The 23551-nt window shown below is 40.0% G+C and overlaps 1 protein-coding gene across 6 annotated transcripts in view; it reads left to right on the top strand.

Annotated features, from left to right (window-relative positions):
• ENOX1 (ecto-NOX disulfide-thiol exchanger 1) overlaps positions 1 to 23551 on the top strand; it is a 354516-nt gene that overhangs the window by 48664 nt on the left and 282301 nt on the right. The window contains exon 1 of one of the 6 annotated variants that reach the window (XM_079300895.1): positions 205 to 343. The exons of 4 other annotated variants lie outside the window; for them this stretch is intronic. The gene's annotated coding sequence lies outside the window, so the exon portion shown is untranslated. Of the gene's footprint in view, positions 1 to 204; positions 403 to 23551 lie in introns of those variants that run through there. One more of the 6 variants, XM_079300893.1, reaches the window with a different exon arrangement.

Below are 23551 nucleotides of genomic sequence, written 5' to 3'. Positions count from 1 at the left end.
GTCCATATATCTACAACAGCACGATAGAGAGAAAAGGCAATCCTGTTCATGAGGCTTTATTTCACCAGAAGTACATTACACATCACCTGTTGATGATTTCTTCTGTTGAGCTTGGAGGAAATGATCTTCAGCTGGATTCCCCTGAGAGCTAATCAGAGTCAGTGCTACTGTTGGGATTAACCAAGAGAAATTGCTGAGCTCTCCTTGGCAACTCTTACCCAGCTCTGGAGCATTTGTTGTCAACAGAAAGACCAAATTCAGCCAGACCTGGTGCTGGGCAGCAGACCATTCCACTACAGCATCATGCAGTTCTGCTAGAAAGGGGAGGAAGCTGCTGGCTAAGGTGCACATCCAAAGAATCTGAAGAGTCTGCTGATCAAGCCAAGCTCCTTTGGCATTCAGGTTTGCAAATTTAAATTAAAGATAATTGGGAATTGTTTAAATTTCACCTTAAACATAGATGATATTGTTTTCTAGGTAATGAAGTTGCAAGTACTCAGAATCTTTAGGCTGCCTTCTGTAAAGCCTTGCAAACTATTGCCTTGTCAGTGAAGACAATAATTGATACTGTCCTTGAACCTCCTGCAAGTCCTTGCTTTTTGGCACAGACTTTATTACTCAAGTATGAAAAAGCCAGGAGTTAACACGCAAACTTGCAATTCCCTGATCTTAGCAGATGGATCATAGCCATTTCAGAGATCAATGACTGGTAACTGAATTATTCACCCTCTTAGCAAGGAAATATCTTGGTATCTGATCTGCAGTTTTCTTCAGGAAGCCCTAGTCATTTACAGATAAGTTTTTTTCCCACTTGGAAGGAATTTTATGTGTATTCTTTGTCTTCCAGCTCTCATTTAAAATTAAAAAAAAAGGTCTGACTAATCTCTAATCCTCTATTGAGGTTCTTAAATTTTGCTGGAGAGTATAACCTGTCATAGTATCCAAATGTGCATCCTTTCAATGTGAAGATTTTGGTTCCTCTTACATAAAAAATTTAAATGTGTGTCTGGCAAGATATCTACTTCCTACATGTTTCAAACAAATATTTTTACTTTAACAGCAAATGTTATCTTCTTAGTAATTTGAAATGAGCTGTTAACTGTAACTAGTATTTTCTCAGTCCTGATACTCAAATATGCAGGAATATACTAAAAACTATGTATTTTACCATATTTCTGGGCTGATTCTTTCCAACTTTGCTTGCTCTAAGCTGGTAAATTTGTTGTTTGGTTTCGTGCTTCTATCACAGAGTGCAGCAAAGCTCATATTTTTGACGAAACCTATAAATGCCTGTCTCTCAGAAACTTTGCTGTTTTCCTTTCTCTGGACAATGAGCCATCTTTCTCAACATCTCCTTTACAAACTGCCACTTCTATAATATTTCCTAGTTTTGCCAGTTCTGCATTGCCCCATGCTTTGGTAGGATTGGCATGGCTTGGTGAGATCCCCCTTTCCTTGTGCCCTGAAGGATGAGTGCACTGGGAATCGAGCATGGAAGAGCACAGAAATTGTGCAGCAAAGAGCTGAGCTATTGGAAGAGAGGGATTTCTGAAGTGGCCTCTTTGCTTGCTGAAGAGCCCTGTCGTGGTGCCCAGCCTGAGAGCAGATGGGGAGTAGGGAGGAGACAGGCTGGAGCCCTGGTTGCTTATCTCCATGCTCTTCTCAGTTGCTCTGTTTTTCATTCCTCCAGCTCAGCTGTAAAGCAATAATTAACCTGAGCCTTTTAATTTCTCCCAGTTGGCTTTAAATTAACTCTGTTGTCATGTTGCGTGGAGTAATCCTTCAGGCATCAAAGATTTGCATTTTTTTATGGCTGCATGGGTATTTACTGTTTGGTCACTTTCCATTTTATTATTATAATGGCATTCATTGTTTTTGAAATTTTCATGTTTGGGGAGAAGACTGTCTTAGATACTGCACACATAGAGAAGAGGAAAGAAAAATCCTTGCTCAGTCAGTGCTGCAGTGAAGTCCAAAGGTTTTTAACAGTACTTGTGGCCAAATCTCCTAATGTCAAATAAAATGCAACAAATTCATTTGGGAAAATTTCAGTTGAATATCCTCTTGCTATTGAATTGTTGTTTGTTTTAATGTACTGAAGTGGTATTGTTTGCAGTTGTTTTAGGTACAGACAGCTCTTTTCAAGGCAGGAAAATTTCAGGTTTCTTGTAAATGGCATTCTTTAAACAGCTTGCAATAGGAAAAGGTCAAGGAAAAGATGGGATCTTTATTTCAGCACAGGCTCTCATAAATCTCATATTAGCATCAAAACAGTGGGACTAGTGATAATTTTTTTAGTATATCATAGGTTTATTTGTGCTCTAGTTACTGAAGAGTCTAAAACTGCTGTTTTATTAGTGTTGTTCAGTAATATGGCCTGTAACTATAAAGCCTATTAAACACTTCATAAAGCCTTCAAGGAAACTTCTTACAAATGTTACCCTGTGCTTTTATAAGTTATAACTCTCTGGAAATTGGCTTATTATCGGTTTTCCATCAAAGTGAAGTGTTTGGAAGAGTGGAGGATGACCTAATGTAATCTAGAGTGAAAGCATCAGTGAAACTTGATGTTTATCTTTGATTTGATATTGTATATGTTAACAGTGAAATGTTGTCAAAATGCATCTAGATAGATGCAAGGCAAGAGAGAAAAGCATACCCAGAAATTAAGGGTGCTGCTTGCATCACTGTAGTAACAATAATTTTTTAAGTGCAGCTGTAGTCTGCTTATTTTTTTGTGAAATGAGTGGCAGAAACTTCAGCACAGGACAACATAATAAGGATAGGGTGAACTTTAAATATTCAGAACATGAACTCGCTTCTTTGCATTTGTTAAGTGATGGTATGGAAATCTAGTAACGTACAAAAACTAATCTAGCAGTGTGCCAAAGTAATTAAAGCAAAGCAAATAATCTCCAGTGTTCTTATTCCCCACAGAAAATGTTTAATATCTTATCTTTCCAAAGTAGTTTTCTGCTAATTCATGATGTCTTTGTAGACTCTCCTTATTCAGCCAGTGTTGTTGTTTTCCATGGTATGGAAATTTCTCCCCTCCTGTCATAGGCGTGGAAAAATATGTCTGTTACTGTCTGTATTCCAAAAAATTATGCTTCTTCCATACAGTGGAATCATTAAGCCAACAGCTGTAATTGTCTCTGGTCATTTACTGTTTACTTACTTAGGGCTTTGTTTACCTCATGTGTATGTGGTGTATGATACTTTATAACATTGTCTTCGTGCTGTGGGGCATCTTGTTGCTGGAATCCAGGCACCTGATGCTGATCTTGTTTTGGTACAAATTAGAAGTAGCTCTGTTAAAGTAGATGAAGCATAAGGCTGTTGTGAGGCAGATCAGATTATCTGTCTTTGAGTCATCCCTAAATATTAGACTCTGATGACCCATTGCTCTTGAAGTTCCCTGTTACTGCAGACAGGAGAAATAGAATAGGCCATAAATTGTGTTAAAATTGGCCATTACTCCTGCATAGGAGAGCATGTTTCCTTACCTATTACTGTATGCTGAAACTTAGTTTTAAATGAGCTAATAAGTAAAGTTCAAGTCAGTGCAGTGGTGCGGTGGTCTGACCTGAAACCACTCTTTTTGTTTTGATGCTGATTACAAGAATGTACTGCTGTATGTAGACAAGGAAATGACAGAAGACAGGAAGAGCAGATGCTAGGCAATTAATGTACTTTTTGACCAAAGGAAGAAAAAAAAGTCGCTGGTTCTAAACAAAAGATCCCTTGGAGACTGCATGACCATCTTTCAGTCTGGATTTTGTCTTACATCACAACTACTGTGAGAGGATCGTGACCACATTGATTGTTGGGAAATTGCCAGGTCTATTGCATCCCTTTATTTCCAGATAAATGTTAGTTTATGCGTGATGGATGATGCCTTTATTGGGAACTTCCAAGTGTTACAGGCGTGCTGAATGCAGCAGTTCAATTAAGATGAGGATGCTAGAGCTGCAAATCCCTGGGTCCAAGCAGCAGCAGGGCCTGGCTGTATTCCTACAGGAGCATGTTAGTAGGCACACACACATGCAATGTACATTATATACGTGGCCAGCTGAACAGATCCACAGGCACACTTTGTACTCATGCAAGCTTGAGCAGCAGCAGTGACCACATCCTGCTCCCCTTGCTGGCTCCCAGGACTTACACCTCTTAGTAGGGAGTATATAATGTGTATATGTCCAGTGGGGATGGTCACTTTTCCCAAAATATCCTCTTTCTGCTGGTGCTGGCACCTGGACATAGGAGCTGCCAAAGCCTCTGTGTTGGTCCAGCTCACTGACACACAGACATGGACACAAATGCACACTACACATCCCCTGGCAGCTGGTCTTCCATGTGCCAATTATCCAGTAGCTGGCTCTGAGTCCTCTTTCTCCACACAGGTGTCCCAATCTACACCTAAGCCCTCCAGCAGCTGGCTGGGACTCCCCTGGTCCCTGTGATAGCCACCTCTTCTGGTGGCCTTGCTCATAGGGACAGGCTATGAGGTGACCCAAACAGCCTCTCCCATGGAATTCTGGTATGGATGGCTCTGGTCCCCAAGGTGAAAGCTGCCTTTGTGGGGCTGGGTTGGGGCTCGTGTCTCCCATGGGTTTTTGGGGTTCTCTGAGCTGCCATGGTGCCTCCGGGCTCACTGTGTGCTGCAGATGGAGGGACTCCAGTGATGGGATGGGACAAATGGGGCAGGAAAAGATTAGAGTTCTTGTAAACTGATGGCCCCCTGTGCTCCTTTGGGTCCATGTGGAGCAGTTTATTACAACGCCAGGTAGCTAGACACATCAGGTTCAGTGGAGCAGCTTTTCCTTAATGTTTCTTGACATTAACAGCTCCATTTCTCAATTAGATTGGGAAAATAAAGTTGATTATGCGTGTCTGCAGAGTGACACTGTACTTTTGACCAGTAACTGTAAACAGGAAAGGTCACAGTAAATAGTGTTTTAGTTTAGTTATACCACCTAGAAGGCCACAGTGACTTATGGCAAAGCTGTTGTTATTGTTCCTACAGCCAGAAAGCAATGTTTAAAAGACTTATATATTTATAAAGGGACCGATTTGGATGACATGGCTTTATTTTTTTTTGAGACCACTTTCTGTAAATATGGAAAATTTCTTGTGCTTATTTCTTTAGTAGCATTTCCATGTATTTGTTTTGTTTCCAGTAAATATTGCAAACTTAAGCCTGCCTGTAAAACAACTTCCGTCTTTGCACTCTATCTCTGACAGAAACGACATTCTGAGATGAGATGTACAGATGAAGATATTTGAAGAAAATAGTGGATTTGCTTAGATAATACTGATGCTTTTATAGGGTCATTTATAAAGATCTGTCAGAGCTAACAAAAACTGTTTAGAGGGTACAAAGCAAAAGTGTTTAGTGTTAACTTTAATTTTCCCTAGTTAGGCCATACTCATTTCCTCCAAGGAAAACAGGACTGCTTATTTTTGCTAATTAGAAGTACATCACTGGTCTGAATCACATCTGTAATTAGTAGCAAGACTTTAAGTAGATGTCAGAGATTTTTTTTTTTTTTTTTTTTTTTTTTTTGGTGTAAGATTTGCATTGTTAATCTACTATACATGCATACATATGCGTAAATACAGATTTAATGAACAAAAGAACAGCTGGTTGTTTTTCAAAGCAATCAGGTGCTTCATAGGCTGACATTGTTGTTTCTTCTGCTCAGAGCTGAATTCGTTGCATCTGAACAGCTCGATTTTTGTCACTGGAAAGTAAGTGGGGTTGGGAAAGCAGAAAATAAGCCTCTGCTTTGCTTCTGTCATCCACTCAGTCTAGTAATGCACTCCACAGAAGTGTTGGTGTAAATAGCATTCCTTAGGCTTGTTTCCTTGATGTCTGAGACAGATAGAGGGAAGAAAATGCTCAAAGGAGGGAAAGATTTTGAGGGAAGGCTTGCAGTGAATCAGGCCTGGGAGATGGAAGAGCTGGTTTGGAGCCTAGTTCATGTCCCTGCTGCGTCCAGATTGAACCACTGAAGAGGTGCAAATGTAGATGGCAGGATAAAAATGGAAACTATTCAAACCAAAAGCAATTAACTTGTATACAGATGGCTTTGTGGCATTCGCAGCTGCATAGATTTTGGTTGGGTACTTTTTTAGATGTGCCACAGAAGGTTAAAGCCTCTATACGTCCATCTCCAGCTGTTCGTGCACATAAAATAGATAAGAAAACGAAGCCAAGTGAGCATTGTGTGTAGTGCCAGACTTGCTTGCTGAGATAGGCATCTCAAACAGTAGTGCAACTTCCTGGCCTGTCAAATGGCCCTTGTATTGGCCTTTTATGAGAAGAAATTACATATTTTATATCAAAGGAGTCACTTCAATTTAATAAAAATGAAATATGGAGAAGTGCTACATATATGTCATATCTCTAGGATAAAACCTAGGGCTGAGAACCCTGAACAGAGGTGGAGGATTGCTGAAAATATGAAATGTAAGTTATTCAGGCAGTTTTGGTATATCCTGGAAACTGTGTCTCTGGAAACTCTATGATTTAAGCTGTTTGACATAGAACCAAGTGTGCTCTTCATGTGCTCTTTATACTGCAATGCAGGCAATTAAGTTTTAAAAAAACTTGTTAAGCCATGCTTTAAAAAAACAAAACCATTTGGGGTTAGCATGAAATATGCTTTGATTCACATTTTCATGTAGAACATGATAAATACTAGTTAGATCAGTAGAAACCTGCATTTTTGTCTTACATTTCTTCACCTTTACAAAAAAAAAAAAAAAAAAAAAAAAAAAAAAAAAAAAAAAAAAAAAAAGGTTTGAAATATTTGATTCAAATGGTCGAGACATTTAGACCAGGTTTTCCAAAATTGTGTTTTTGTGGTAAGTGCCTCTGCAGATATTTCAGACTGGTGCACGACTACTATTGCAATGCAATTAGTGCTCCATGTGCATGTATTGGCCATGAGTTGTCATCACTGCTCAAGTGGTACAGTTGCAGCCCTGCCATAAAATTACCTGAATTTTGTTTCTCAGTTGGGTTTTTTTTGGTGGCATTGTTAACTGGAATGATCTCTCCGTAGCTTCAGGTTTTGCAGTTTGTCTTGGTGGGATTTTTTTAGTGATAAGAAACTCACTTATCTGTTTTATTTTTGATCTGACTTCCTACTGAAAAGCAGCACAGCCATCACCTGGTGAAGCCCAGTTGGGTTATAGACCACTGGAATGCTTTCCCAGTCTTTCCTTATCAACTGTGTGCAGGATGGATCTGTGCATGGATTGCTCTTAATCTCTGCGTGCTCCTGCTGTGCCGGCACAGCTGGTGAGTCTGCAGCTGTAGGAGCCTTGTCCTTCATCCTCCAGCTTACTGCTTACAGAGCTCCCTTTTGGCCAGTGGCTACCTGGGAAGGGATGTCAAGAGTCCAGCTTCTCTGTTGTGAGAGGTGGGACCTAGCCTTTCAGACAGGAATTCTCTGTGGGAAATGAGGGGGTCCATCCTGCCAAATCTAGAGGGGTATTGCACCTGTTTGCTCATCACTAATAAGACTTCTCTATTTAATGTTCTCTGGGGTATGTGTTTCTCCCTTGATCTACTTGATGTGCTTTCTTGTGGTTAATGATCTGAATTTGCCAAGCACACTGACTCATTTTGGTGCTGGTTTCCATTATGTAAGCTATTAACAGGTCACTGCTCAGATGCTGGAAAATCTGTTTCAGGCTAATAGCAAGGTGCACAAGTGCCTCTCCATGGCATATTTGCTACCTGTGCACACATGTTCTGGCTTGATAGTTGGTAGCAAATCCCACAGCAATATGGGATGCAGCATCTATTCTATTAGCAGTCAATTCCTAATCAGCCTTTCATTAACACATGCAACACTTCACCTCTTCTAGGTTTTTTTACTATGTGACTGAAGGAGAGTGAGAGGAAACACGCTGACATGCAGAGGAAGGTGTTGATAAGTAAGGAAATCAAATTCTTCCCTGGAGAAGCAGTGTTCTTGCAGTAGAGGAGGTAATAATGCAGGGTAAGGAAGTGTCTTGGAGCTGCATATTAAATCTGTCTCTCTGGCATTTTCCGTGAAAGTCAGTAACAAGGCTGTTGAGGAATTCGAATTTATGAAGGCAATTCATAAGAGAAGTAGTGTGACACAGAAAAGCATTGAAGAAAACTTGGTGGGGTTTATTTTAGGTCTCAAGTATTGACAACTCAAAATGACACTGCAACAGCAGACAGCAATTACTGCAGGAGCAGATCCTTCTGTTGCCTTTTCTTTCTTACATTCAGATAATGTCCTTTTGCTTACAGATGGTTCCTTCATATGCACACAGAGATTTTTAGTGTTTCCGTCCCTGCATAGACAGAGTTGATGAATGAAAATTAGAGAGGGATCCAAGCGTGGATTTTATTTCTGAAATTCACCCATTTTCCATGAGGAGAGGATCACGCTTTCTGACTGTGGCAACATTCCTAGAAGAGAAGAGTTCAAGGTTATTTTCTTCCTGTTTGCTGTTTCTATGGCTGAAAGCCCCTAACAGGGTGAGCTTTCATTTGTTGATTTTTCTTCTGTCTGAAGATCTTTCAGGGAATGAAAGAGGTGAGCAAGGAAACAAAAAACCCCCTCAAAAGAGCATACCATTAATGCCTCGTTCATTTTGGAGGAAGGTCTTTAAGTTAGGCTTCTCATAACTAGAATAATCCTAGGAGGAGCTTTCATCCATAAAAAAATTACCAGGCTGATGGCTAAAGCCAAATATCTTATATGGCAACACCTTTCCTTACCAGGGAGAAAATTAAAAAGCCAGTCTTTGGATGTGCTTGCACAGGAAGGAAATATCACAGTTAATGCGCGTGCTGAGGTCTGAAAAACCTTTTCAGCATAAAGCAGTGCAGAGACAGTTTCCCTAGAAGGAAAAGGGACACTGAAGGATTTATTGTGATGCAGTATTTATTATGTAAGAGGAATTTGCATGGCAAAGAGAGAAAGCAGATTTTATTCAGAATATAGAGGATGGGATGAATGATGTTAATGAAAAGCTGATTGATGGCAGCAGAAGTTTGTCTACTATGCCACTCATATTTTCTGAACCCCAGCAATCATTTTATGGACATCTGAGTTAAATGATGAGTGTATTAATCCTTTGGCATGCTAAATTTTTGCAGTCTGCTGTGCCAAGATGGCGGTGGGATGAATCCAGATGCAATCCTACAGATGTTAGTTAGGGGACCTGTTCTCCCCAGCTCAGAGGACAGCTTCAGAGAGTGATTTAGCCCAGATATGTTTGGCATTGCATTTTGGCACTGCTGATCTCTCCCCACATGGAGTGGAAATGTAATACAGCAACAGCTTGGATTTAGTCCACCCTCTTCTAGGTCCTTCACCAGCCATTTCAGCCAGGACTCCAGTTGCCATATACTCCTTGCTTTGTCCCATTGAAACTGGGGGGCCTAGACAAGGGGTGGGTGATTGTTTAGAGTCTCTGTTTTTCTTCAAACACAGAAGCCCTCGTGATTAATGGGTGGTACTCTGACGGTTGGGATTGTTCTGTTTATTTTAGTTCTTGTTCTAAGAATAAGACTGCTTGAATTGCTGTGTTAATAAATATGATCCCAAGTAGAAGCATGTGTTTTGCAGACTATTTTTGTTATCTGATTGGGTTTCTTCACATCCTCCTTTTGTGACTAAGTCGAACTCACAGTCTGCCGAGAGTCTGCCAGGATAAGAACCTGCCTGCCAGACTCAATGCCACTAATCAGTTCCCTGTTTTGTTTATTTCAACTAGCATCCCTAAACATCAGCTAGCAGGTCCTGACAAGAGCTTGTTTGGTGGATGGAAATCAGTGTCCTGATTTCTCTTTGACATCTACTAGTGTTGTGCTGGTGGCCATAACTGGTAGGACATCACATCCCAAGAAGTCCTCTATGGCACTGCCACAGCTTGAGATTGCTTTAAGCCCCCTTTGTAGCAGATAGAAATATCCTATAAGAAATTAACTCTGCAGGGATGAAGGGCTTGTAAACCAAATGTTCAGAGTGACACCTTAAACTGAGGCACTGTGAAAAGCCAAGATTATGTGCCCTCACTTGAAGCCTAGCAATCAAGCTGACAGCATAGAGATTGCCTTGTGATACACTATTATCAATTAACCACCTGTCAGGGATTTTCTGTGGCTCAAAGAAGTAATGGTTGGCTGGCTGCTGCTTCCTAGGTAGTCCCTCATAATATGGTCCTATTTCCTCTGTCTTAGGTAAAATCTAATCTCTGACACTGCAAACGATTTGTGTTTGTTCTCATTATGTCATGCATGTCTGTGAGATGAGTCAGATGCACAACTCATCATGACCAAGACAGCTGAAATTATACAGAAGATAGTGATTTAGTTGCTATTATTGTTTTCTCTAATATATGGGAAGTCAACCATATGTTAATTATTTTTCTTCAGAACAGCTCCATTAAAATTTAAACTGGTGTTGTTAGTGGCGAGAAAATCTCTTTCAGTCATGCGAAAACACTGCGTAGCCAGCAGACCTTGTGATCCTTTCCTTGGGTTGTAAATCTTTCAAAAGCTGGTGTGCCAGAGTGTGCCTTTCTTCCCTAAGTGGAAGATGGGACCCTTACCCTTTTGTATTTATTATTAATTTTGATTAATTACACGTCTCTTAAAATCCACAGTTCGTGGACAGCTGTTCTTCCTTTACCTGAACCCACAGAGGGATCAAATGCAGGAGAACTGTAAGGTGATATTTTAAGATTGCATGGGGGATGGTGGGTAAAGAACCTAGGTATTCACTATTGAAGTTGTAAGACATGTGCTTCTAAACTTCCAGTTTCTACATTACAGAATATGTACAGTGCTTTAAATATTTAGTTCTCTTTGTCATAGGAAGGGTTAAACTGTAAAAAAAATCCAGCCCACTCTGTGTTCTAAAGAAAAACTGGAAAGATTTTTGTCTTAAAACTGTTGAATGGCTTCCTGTGCAGACAGGGAGTGTTATCTAACTGATTGGAACAATTTTAAAATATTATATGCCTGCACTGCATGAATAAATTTTACAATTTGGGCCTTAATTGGGTAATGCAATTGCACTCACAGACACTTCAACATTGTGGCAACAATCAATGCATATAAACTTACTGGATTTCTGTATGTAGTTATCTAAGAATCTCATTTGTAATCAAACAGTCTTCTTCTAATTCAGAATGCCAAGCCAATTTTGGTAGTCTTTTGTAAATGTTTCTAATTTGAAAATTCCCTATAATTGTTACGTTTGCTCAATATTACAAAGTAGAGGGGGAGCCCAGGAGTATTTGGGCTTTACAAGGATCTGAGTGTGTCACCCACTACACACACAGAACTGCAGTCCCTAGCAATTCCTGGGACACACTGCAGAGATATTTGTGAATACTTTGTGAAGATGACTATCCCTTTGTGCTCCCTTTTGTCTCCTTTATCCCCCAAACTCAAAACCATCGAAACAAACCTTGAAAGAGTCATCAGGACAGTAGGTTAAAATGTGGATCTCAAAACAAAACAAAAGAGGTGCTGTTGATGGCGATTTTATCCTAGAACTCAGACTCCCAAATTGGAAGATTTTAAGAAAAAGAAAGTCTTTCCCCACCTCAATCTTCATGCAGTTTAATTTTCCACAACTTCTCTCTCTGTGGGTGTGAGGGGGTGGGAAGTAATTTGAAGTTGAAAAGTGCAGCTTTGATTTGCAGCCTTCCCTACTTTCTCCTGCTGAGATGGTTTCCTTTTGCTTACCCTAAAACAAGGAGAACTGTTCCATGCTTTTTATTTCTGTCCAGCTTCTTCCTTCCTATTTTTGCCACCTGGTCCCTTAGACATCCTGCTGAAGTAGGACTATTGACATACAAAATCCCAAGCCTCCAAATGCTTTTTCTAGCTTTCAAGTTACTCTTTTCAGTTGAATAAAAGTGGTTTGATGTGGCAAGTATTTGTTTAGTTGGTTAGTAGGTTTTTTAATGGCTTTATTTTTTGTTTTGTGAGGGGTTTTTGTTCAGGGGGATTTTTTTCCCCATTCAGTTTATCAGTTTTCCATTACCTTTTGCATAAAAATCTGAGCTTGTGGCAGGACTTCATATCAGTTTTGGTTTACTAAATGTGAGCACACTGAATCAATGACCTCAAAAACTTCTGGTGCCTAATACTGAGTGTTACAGTAAGTGCGTAACACTAAGTTAGAGTCATTCCACTTCTTCCTTCATCTGTTCCTCTGTGTGGCATTTGGAAAATGCTTTAATCAGCTTTTCCATTCTTCTGTCTCATCGTATTCAGGTCTTGCTATTTGTTTTTTATTTTTGCTTTGCTTAGACATGATGCAGGAAAACAAGCCCAAGGGCAGCAGCACAGACTTTGTTGCTGGATTTACATACAGAGCTCTGCCCAGGTTGCCCAGAAAGCTGCAGGATAAAATGAGTTCATCCCATTCTCAGGGTGTTCTGGTAGGCAGTGTCTTCTGCCTCTTGGTCATTTGGAGATAAGATGTTGCTTCATGTGGGGCCATTCCCTGTCTGCTGCCATTCCTATCCCTGCCCACTGTCCCGGTCACGTACCCACCCTGTGCAGTCCCAGTGGCCCCATTGATTATCTTCCATCATCTGCACATCCCAGGTTGCTCTCAGAACCCCATCCAGCAGCTCTGTGTGTCCAGCCCCTCTGAACTGTAATGCAGCAGCTGGCTTTGCTCTCGGTGCAAGTTCAGACCCACTAAAAGCAGTGGGTTCCTTCCACTGAGGCAAGGTGCAGGTGGCCTGCAGGGTCACAGCTGCCACCTTACTGCCAGAGCTCTGTCTCCAGGAGCAGGAATTAGCAGCTGCATCAGTCAAAGGGTGGTTCATTCTTTATGTTGAGGATTATCTTAAAACAAAAGAACAAAAAAAATCTCACATCTACAAGAATTTAGAAGTATTGTGCATAATACAATTCTCATATTTGCTTTTTTTTAACTCCTCTGACAAAGGAAAGAAAGTAGGAAAATATTAATTTGGGTTATCGTTTGGGAAGTTCACGTTATTTCTCCCTGATTTCTTTCCCTTTTCCAATGAACAATTCAGAATGAGTAGTGTAAACTGTGAGCTGTTGATCACTGCTTTGTTATGCAGACATAGATTTCCATTAATATTCCTTATTTTGAAAAACAGAAATCCTGTCTCTGCTGTTGTATGTTTAATTGAGCACTTGAGGCAAAAAAACCCTCATGATGAAAAAATAAAGCAAAACATAACAAAAGATCCTATGGTATGCAGATTTATTCTTCAGATGATGCTCATATAACTTTATTTATTTATTTATTTTAAGAAAATTTGTTTCCTGCTATACATCCTAACTGGATTCTTTGAAGTCTCAGACCTCTCCCGTGAAGTGGGTAAAGGTGTTTGGTCGGTGTTACAGAGTACAACTTCTATGGGAAAACTGGAGCTGAAATTAGTTGTGGAAAGCTAATGTTACACTTGAAAGCACTTTCTTCAGCAAATATATTTTTATGCATATATATGTACTGTTAAGACCATCTAATATTTTCTGGAGAGAGAAATCAAATCCACAGTTAAATTGAATAGTCATTCTTTAAGAAGGCTTCTGTTACTTGTGGCTTAACTGTAACAGAAAACAGACTGTGTATTAGCACAGACTCTCAGGAAGATATTTTAGTTATAAAATGTCAAAGCCTCTTCCAAATTAATGAGTAAAAAAATTGCCTGGTTTTAAAAATGAGTATTGCAACTTTAAGAGAACATTGTTACCCCACTCCTTGTAGATCAACACGTGGCAAGATTATTTCAGTGGAAATTTGTGCCCTCAGGCTGTGTATTTTTTGTGTTTTGTTGAGCGCCGGTTGGTATCTGAGATCAAGAAAGTTTAAACCAATTATGAGTAGCTGGTGCAGCAAAAATCATGATTGATACATTTACAACACCGGGTCAATTCTTCTGGCAATGTTATTGTGTTAAGAGGGGGAAAAGGGGACATCAGGCACTCGACTTTGTAGCCCTGAATTAACACAGTGCTCTGACCACATACAGATGTTTCTCCCTCTGTGCAATCAGTGTGTCTTGCACTGATTGCAGCCTGCAGACCTCGAAGAAGAAACAGCTGTGCAATTGTTGCTAAGCCTATTTCCCTCTTCCCTTTGACTTACTGGATTATTTAATACAGCAGAATGATAGGAATTTAAAATTGGGAAAGCGCTGTTGAGTCATCTAGTCCATCTTGCAGTAGGATTGTCCTCTCCAGATCTTTGTCCAGTCATGGAAAGGCTTTGTGATGTGATTGGATTTCAGCCAATTTCCTTTGGAAGATTATTCTACAATAGAATACACTTCATTATAAGAATTTTTCCCTGTCAGCCTAAACTTTACTTTGTTTGGTATAATCACATTATTCTTAGCTATATTTTCCTGAAAAACCCTATTAAAAAAATCCTTAGTGTGTGTATCCTTCCAGAGCTTGTAGATGATTATCATATTTCCCTTTCAATAGTGGCTTTAGTCAAGCTATACATATTTAGTTATTTTAATATTTTCTTATAAATCAGCCTTCCTGATGACATTTATTGCTATCATTGAGCCAAATCTCAAATTCTTCTATTTAGCATTCAAATAGAAAAGGCAGGACTGAATAAAGACTTACAGATTAGATCATGATGTCATTGAAAACCCATCCTTTGAACCAGTGTTTGTGCCTTCAAATCTGTCTGAATGCCAGCTCTCCTGAGGCAGACTTCAGTCATAAGATTTGTCTCAACTTCTTATCTACAGCGTAAGTGCCTACATCAAAGGCACTCTCCCTAGATCCCTTTTATGATCATTGGACCCTATAGCTGCATGCAATTAATCTAAGCTGGTTTAGGTATCCACATTTAGGATGAGAGGAATTGAGTGCTAGGGTATGTACTTCTCTCTTTGTAAGCTCTCTGTGCTGGACCTGCCTTCCTTGGCCATTTAAATATGGGGTGTGTGAATGTTTGGACACTGTGGCTCAAGAAGTGAGAAGAGTCAGTGTTGGCCATGGCAATGCCACCTCAGCTTCAGAACAGCAGTAGAGTGGTTTGATGCATTGTGTGTCCTGAGACCATTCCTAACATGGTTGAATGGCATTGAATTCAACACACAAGTATGATGGTTACATTGAATAATGGGGTGGATGAAATTGTCTTTTGCATAGGAATAGAATCACAGAATATCTCCATTTGAAAGGCACCCCTAAGGATCATTGAGCCCAGCTCCCTGCTCCTTGCAGGACAAGCTAAAGCTAAACCATATGAGTAAGGGCATTGTCCAGATGCACCTTGAGCTCTGACAGGCTCAACCACTTCCCTGGGGAGCCTGTTCCAGAGACCAGTCACCTTCCCACTGAACTTCTTATCCATGTCCACTCTGAGGCAGGCACAGCATTTACTCAGAGAGTATGAGTCTGGATGCCAGATATATTGGTTTTCAAGTTTCTTTGGATCAAAGGAAATCTATGATCAATGCCTTTCATTTTCAGAGGCCTCTCAAAAATGGCTCTCACGTGACAGATGCCAATCACTCTTCCCTTCTCTATCAGGTATTTCTTCTCTGCTGACAGCTTAGAGCTCACAATCCTCACTGCAGCCCCAGGCAGGTGTCTGCTGTCATGCAGTTCTTGCCTCTAGTCATAGGTTAAGGATTCCTCTGCATACAGGTCCAACCATTCCTAGTTTATACTGGAGTAACTAGGAAAAGAAATCAGCCTCTGCCTGTGGGTGGTTACCTTCTGTGAAACTTTCTGATAAAATATGCTAAGCCTCCATTCCTAATAACCTGTATATAATGTTCAGGAAATAAGACCTTTGTACTAAATTCCTTTGGAGGGCAAACACCAGAGAAGGAGGTGAACTGTTGAAATTGAGGGATAATAACTGCTCAAGATAATATGTTTATTAACTATTCCTGAATGAGTTTAGACTGAACATTAACAGAATTTTTTCAAACATCCCAAGAGGGTGAAGTTCTAGAATAAGCTCCAGGTACACAAGTTGAGAAGAAAAACAAAATAACTTGAAGAGAGAATTTGGTAAATTTAGGCAAATTTTTTACGAGCATATGTAGAAGCATTTATAGGGATGGAAAAAACCAGCCAGGCAGGCAGTGTGAAGTCAGAGTGCCACTACAAGGGCAAAATAGGAGACTGGCCACATGTGTCTGGACCATCACCTATTTCATGTTTAGTGCAGAGGTTAGTGGCTTCTGCTGGCTATCAACAGATTCCAGAAGGCTGCAGTCCAAGGTCAGTACCAGAATTTCCCTGGAATTTGGGATGTCCCTTCCTGAAAAACATACGAGACTCTGGTCTTGGTCTTTCGTGGGTGATGCTGGGAAGGGTTGGTGTGGAATGCATGTGTCTCTATGGAAAAGGCACTGTGTCATCAGTCCTCCTGGGCAAAACAGGAACAGAAACCTGGATAAGCTGCTTTTCATCCCTTTGAGAAGTGTATTCCTTCAATACTGCAGCCCAAGCACTGTACCCTGCCTTTCCTGGCTGAAGCCTGTGCTGAAAGCTTGCTAGTCAATGGGTTCTGCCCCTAATTCAGGGTAACTGGAACCAAATGCAGCTATCCTCATCACTCACAGAGACACACAATCCTCAGAGGCTGCAAGCCTACCACAGCCAGCTCTAAGTCATCGTGACACTGGCAGACAGAGTGCAGGGCTGTCTTGGGACTGCTAACTTTGAAGCATCAGCATACTGGAGATGAGAAGGACTTGGAGCAGTGTGTGTTAGGCAGGTATATTTAGCTGCCTTTTCTTAAAATTGCCCTGCTTTCCTAATACTGTTTTATCATCACCATGGTGAACTAATTCTGCCACTAGCCTGTCTGCTAATAATTCTGATCTTGATAAGCTATTCCTCATTGGATCTGACTTTTCAGAGAATGACATCTTGCTGTCTGGCCTCCTTTTCTAACAGCAGGCATGACTTCCTAGACTCTCAAGTTGTTTGATCTTGCTCCTCTTTACAGCTCCATCTTCCGTGTTTGTTTCTGTGGCAGAAGGGAACATTATCCTTTTCTTCCTTTCAAGTAATGTAAGCAAACACCTGTGAATTTCATCTGGCCCCATTATAATGGGTGCCTGTTTCAAGGAGGACTTGATGGTCCTCTTGTTTCTCCTATGGATTTTTTGTCTTACCTGTGGTTTCTGAGATGGGATGTTACTGGTGGATGTTTCTGAGTGATTACCCCTTTTATGCAGGAATGGGGTATCATAATCTTCAGGTGTTAAGGCAATTGCATTTAAAGACTTTACAGGACAAATGAATGTCATGGTCATGCTGAATTTACCCATGTTGTCCTCATAAATCTTGTAAAAAATATTACCTATATTGAACTTACTGGAACTCTTTTTTCCATTCCTTATGATGATTTGAACAGGGCTTTCCAAGAGTTGTCACTTAAATTAGAAAAAGCAAAGGGTTAGAGATTTATTGCATCTATTGCATTCAGCTGTTTAGCTAGTCTTTCACTGAGATGAAGAGTGCAGTGCTTCTGCCTTGCTTTTAAAGCAAAAAAACCCCAAAGGTACATATTTCCTTAGGAAATTTCTATTCCAACCTCTAGACTGCAGTGACACCAGCACATTTCTTTGATTTCAGACACTGTAGAGATGGAGGAAGGTGGCTTAGGCTCTGCATTGTCAAACTAAAAGCAATGGCTGTGTTTTGTGCCTGCCTTGCCTTTGTCAGGGCAGGTGGGGAATCTTCTCTTCATAAGTGTCTACCACACTAATGTTGCTCAATGCTTCCACAGAAATATTTCAGGTTGGGAGTCTTTGCACCTAGGATATGACTTTTGAGGCAGACTTCAGAGCAGTGAGTCCTTTCTTGCATTTTCTCACAGGTCAGGGAAAGAGGGCATTTTCAGCCACTGCAAATTCGCTTTGAGTAGAAAAAGGTCTGCAATCTAACAAACTTTTCTTCTTTTTTCTCATTTTTCTTTTTTAACAGGGAACATGGGTTTGTACTAGCTTGCCAAGGAGGTATTAAGGCAAGGATTGCACTTTTTCATCTACTTCACTGTCATTTCAGGATTATCCCAGCACCATTTGCTGTTACTGGTTATGCTGCTGTCCAGCATAGGTAGTTTGTCCATAACAGTGATGGTTTAATGCTGTCACTGCAATGGATGGCAGGAATCTGTCAGTGGGTAGGGTTGTGGGACTGGGTGGACTGGCTCTGCTTCTCCCCTATTTTGTTAAAGCAGTACATCCTGATTTTAAATGGGGAAAAAAAACCCCACAAACCACCACAAAGTAACAGGCTAAAAAAAAAACCAAAAACATTTTCATGCATTATCATGTGACACACTTCATTGCACACAGTGTGACTGCAATTTTGTCAATGATGGTTCTATAGCTTAATATACTTTATTGAAGCTGTTTTCTTATATGGAATCTGGAATCCATATAAAAGGCTCTTTTTGTACCCTAAAATCTGTTAGCTGTTACTTATGTCTTAGGGGAGCTATAAGAAGATTGACTCCCAAGAATAACAATTTTCTCTCTATCTCAGGGAAAAATTAGAATGTTTAATTTTACTTATGGTAATCAGTGTAATTTTATGTAGGTTCAGGAGATAAGAGGGGAGGTGTGGCATGGAGCTTCCTTAATTTGCCTTTATTACCTATATCAGCTCTGAATCTGTTGGCCTTGATGAACAGTCAGAAGGAGAGTGATTTTTCTGTACTTGTAGATTTATGTTAAAAGGAACAAATTTAAAATAGGGATGGTAATTATGGAAGCTAAAAGAGTTACTTTGAGAAATGAGGTATAATAAAGGAAGGCTTGTCATGTTCATTTATTCCCTGATTTTAGTGTTCGACTGAATGCAAAGCTGGAGAACTAAATCTGAATGCAAAAACAAAAGACATAAAAATGAGAACTGCCTGCTTTGTTAAATATTGCTAACTGGTGTCTAGAAGTGATACTGGCATCTAAAAGTGATACACAGTGTTAAAGATATCACCCCTTAATTGTCAGTTATATAAACCTAAATCTAGAAAAATGTTATAGACACTCACTCTAATGTATATTCATTTGCACAGAAATAAAAGCTTTTTCCACATTGCCTGGCACATACTGAGCATTTCGTGTAACAGAATGGAAAGGATTTTACAAGTTAGTACCTTTAAAATGAGGAGATCACAATACACTTCTGACATGGTATTCCAACCTGGACTCTTATTTTACAATTTACTTAATTCTCAGTGCAGAAACTGTGGTCCCATGATAGAGAGATTTCAGAATCCTGCCCCAAGTACTGCTTATCTTGGTCATTTTGCCTAAGGCACTAAGCAAAAGTTGTGTCTAGCTTTGACAGTAACAGCAATTACTTCTGTTTTAACAGGAAACATCTAATGCACGAAGGACCCAGTGCACAAGTCTTGTGAGGAGCAGCTGAGGAAACTAAGTTGTTTAGCCTCAAGAAAAGGAGGCTTGGGAGGACCTTATCCCTCTCTACTTGAAAGGCAGTTGCAGACTGGTGGGAGTTGGCCTCCTCTCCCATGTTACAAGCAATAAAACAAGAGGAAATGGCCTCAAGCTGTGCAGGGAAAGTTTAGATTGGATTTGAGGAAAAAATTCTTCAGGGAAAGGATGGTCAGGCATTGGAATAGGCTGGCCAAGGAAATGGTTGGGTCACCAGCCCTGGGAATGTTTAAAAGCTGTGTAGATGTGGTGCTTAGGCACATGATTTTGTGGTGGTCTTGACAGAGCTGAGTTAATGGTTGAACTCGATGATGTCAGAGGCCTTTTACAACCTAAGTGATTCTGTCATACTGTGACATAAAACAAGAGTTGGAACCGTTCATCTGTTAGACTTCTACACTGAGAATTCTCCTAACATAACCAAAAACCACAGGAGAAAGTGTTACCTAGTTTTGTTTTCCTTTTATGGTCCCACCATGAGAAACGAAGAGATAATCATGGTACTTCACAGTCCTCTTTCACATTGCCTGGTCTTAAATGAAAGTGGTAAAGCCAAGATCCAGGAACTTTGCAGCTTCTAGTTTCTGATGCACATACTGTGCTGTATTATTTTTTCATGTTTTCGTGGTGTTTTTGTTTTGTTTTTTTTTCCCAAGGTAAAAAAATTAGAGAAGTTCTGTTTATTTTTCCACAAAGTTCTTAGAGGGTGATTGTGGGTTTTAGCTTCTTTGACAAAACACAAGTGTATTTTAATCTATTATTTTTTTCAAGTCAGTTGTTGAAAAAAACTTTCAGTTCTCAGGAGGGATAAATCTCTAGAAAATGTTGATTTTTTTCCATCGAAAATAATTTTAGCTCATAAGCTATTCTTTCCTTATCTTGATGAAAAAAAGAGATCAAATTTCTAGATCAATAATGTTGTTTTGTGGTGTGCTTTCATATCTGAGCATTTCTTCATGCTGTAAATATCAGCCTGACTTGCACTCAGGCTTCAACCTCACATCAAGCAAGAGCAGAAAAAAATAGGGGCTGTTTTAATGCAACAAGGCTTATAAAAAACAATTTTTTAGAAGTGCTAACATGTCAAAACATTGAAGGAAAATATTGAAGAGTACCAGTGTGCTTCCAGTTTGTCTCTTGCTGCATAGTTTTCCTATTGAATAATCACATCTTTCAATGCCTAAAGCAGTGGTTCATTGTACGTAATGTGAGCTTCAGGGCATTAAAGAAAAAAAAAAGATTGAAATTATCTGGAGGAAACCAAATCACTTTATTTCAAAAACAAATTAGATTGATCTATCTGACCATTCTCCATAGATTTCATAGGCATGTTACTGTTGAAGTGGTATCAGGCATTTTATATATTACAGCAATTTGCATACGTTCATTAAGCTGCACTTTGTAAAGCTCTCTGACAGGGGCATTTGATGAATCCTTCTGTGGACTGCATAGCTGCTTTATGTGGAGCAATCTGTTAAATCATGCCTTTGTCCTTCAGTTTGTCAGAATCAGTAAGTGAAGCAGATGTTAATAACCATGGGAGAGTTTGGGGTTTTTTGGTGTTTGCAGAATATGGGATAAATGTGAAGGGCATAATGTGTTTGTAAAAGTGACAGCTGGTGTTATGAAAGATAGAAAGTCTGCTACAAGTGAAAACTTTCTCTGGCATCTTTTAGCAACTCCAGGAGGCTTTTTGGGACAGTCAGGTGGGTGGTCAATTCTAAAATAAACACTGCTAATATTATGCACAGCAAATTGTGTGCCTGTACTTAACACACAATTGTTCTTATCTTTGGTTGCAAACATTCTGTCACAGAGCTATCTCATCCGTGCAATAATTCATTACATTTCTCTGTAAATATGTCATGAGAAATTCTCAGGTCAACAATCCCCTGAAATGTGTCTTTTGAGAAATATAATTGCATGCATTATTGAATTAGTAGGTTTTACACCTGGTCTCTTTGAAGCTTACCTTTATGACACAAGTTTTGCAGGACCTGACAGTTCTCTGGAATCTCTACCTATTGTCAAGATTATTTGGCTGAGGGTGTTTCAGCCAGGGTACAGCATACATTTAGGGGCTTAACATGCTGCATCTGAGGGGTGGTAATTCCTGTCAAGGTGTGGTAAGATGAGAGTTTGTTGCACTGCAGAGGCCTTGCAAGTGGAGGTAAAATGGGCAGTCATAAATTGGGTAAGAAATGAAGGGGATAAATAAGGGGTAAAACATAGCTTAGGGGCTGCCTCAAGAGAGGTCAGAAGAGGGGAGATGCTGATCTCCTTTCTCTGGGGACCAGTAACAGGACACAAGGACATGGAATGAAGTTGAAATTGGTACTTCAAGATAAAAAGGTGTTTCACTGAGTGGGTGGTCAGTCACTGGAGCAGGTTTCCCAAGGAAATAGTCACAGCACCAAGCTTGTCAGAATCTAGAGTGCCTGGGCAATGCTCATAGTCATTTGGTCTAGTTTTTTTGCAAGGAGCAGAGAGTTGGACTTAGTGATCCTTGGGTGCCTTCCAACTGGAGATTTTCCATGATTCTATGTGGAAAAAGTTGTTACAAGGCTAACTGATGAAGAAGTAGAAAAAAAGAAGGACATTACTGTAGAAAATAAAGGGCAAACTTTGCCCCTCTTCTGATCTTCCAGATTTTTGTTGGTATTACCTAGTAAGTAGCTCCCACTCATTTTAGAGGTGGTATTTGGCTGAGATTCACGTTAATAGCATTCTCTTTGTGATTATGCATTATTGTGGAAATCTCTTGTGGTGAATTGAGTAGGAGGTGCAAAGGGTGGAGCTGTAGTGATGTTATTCGTGCCTGTGTGATTGAATCTGAGCTTCTGAGCCTGGCTTGTCTGCAGCTGACATCAACAGCAGGAATGGCTACACAGTGCATAGAATAAATATTCGTAGAAGTTGTCATGTTTGTAGTGATTGCCTGAAAATATGTAGAGAAGACCAGTGAGGGATTTCTGTTGTTCTTGCACATGAAAGCAGGCAGCAGCTACAAATCAACGAACTGTGGCTTTTGTAAGAAGAATTGGCAGAATCTTTCATGCTGTTGCTGGATAAAAATTTCTACTGCTTCTGTTCCTCAGAGTGAGTCTTATCTTTCTGTCTGATTATCTTACAAAAAATGAGCAGTGAGATAATTATCCATGCTGATATTTACATTTCATCCCTCTGTGTGAAAATTACCAGCACACAGAAGGGAACAGAGGGAGTCCAGGACTCCTTGGGTGGGCTGATCCTTTGGAGAAGCAAATGTCTGCTCCTCAGCTGGGACACATAGGTGCTCCCAGTCAGGTGACAATTGATGCATGGTGGGTGTAGTCAATTCTGTAGCTGATTCTTTGCCTTCACTGGGAATCCTGTGGTGGATACCAGTGGTACAGCTGCTGTGGAAAACTCAGGAAAAATGCTATGGAAAGAGAAGAGACAAGACTTCTAATATAGGCTCTTAATTATCTTTAAGAGCTGTGGCTGTGTGGCAATCCTGTGTCAAATGGTGTTTCTTGTTGCAGAATGCCAAGTTACCAGTAGTACCACAGAAATATTCAATAATGCATGTACTAATGATGGTGACTACCCAGAACAGAGATCAGACCAAGTGCATTTGGACACAAGAACTTTCTTCCCTTTTTCCGGTTACTTTTTTGGGGTGTTTTTTTGTTTTTTTTTCCTTCCTTTGTGTCTTTCCTTAGTCTGCTGAGCCTGTTTCTTTCTACTGCTGCAACTTCTTCCTTTTTGCTTTGTTAAGCACATCAGATTCAACAAATGCATTATGTTCAGGTTCACTGTGTGAGAATCACCAGGAAAATTTATGGAGACTCTGGGACTAATTGTGATTAGCTGTTATATGTATCCTTACAAGAATGTACATCCAGAATGTCACACCTGTAACAAAACAGCCATGTTCAGCATTTTTGGACATTAAAGAAATAATGCACTTTAGGATACCCTTGATTTTTCATGTGGTTTACCTCTTCATGTCACTGTTTTGCTGCAAGCTAAAGGCAGAATACTGCTTAAATGCACATAAGGATGCTTGTGGTTTCCTAAATAATTTATATTTTCTGATATGCCTTTGGCACTTTTT

Source organism: Erithacus rubecula, assembly GCF_903797595.1.
Source record: "Erithacus rubecula genome assembly, chromosome: 1".
Taxonomy (NCBI): Eukaryota; Metazoa; Chordata; class Aves; order Passeriformes; family Muscicapidae; genus Erithacus; species Erithacus rubecula.
The sequence above is the reverse complement of the archived record's forward strand: the minus strand, read 5'-3'. Positions and strand labels throughout refer to the sequence as shown.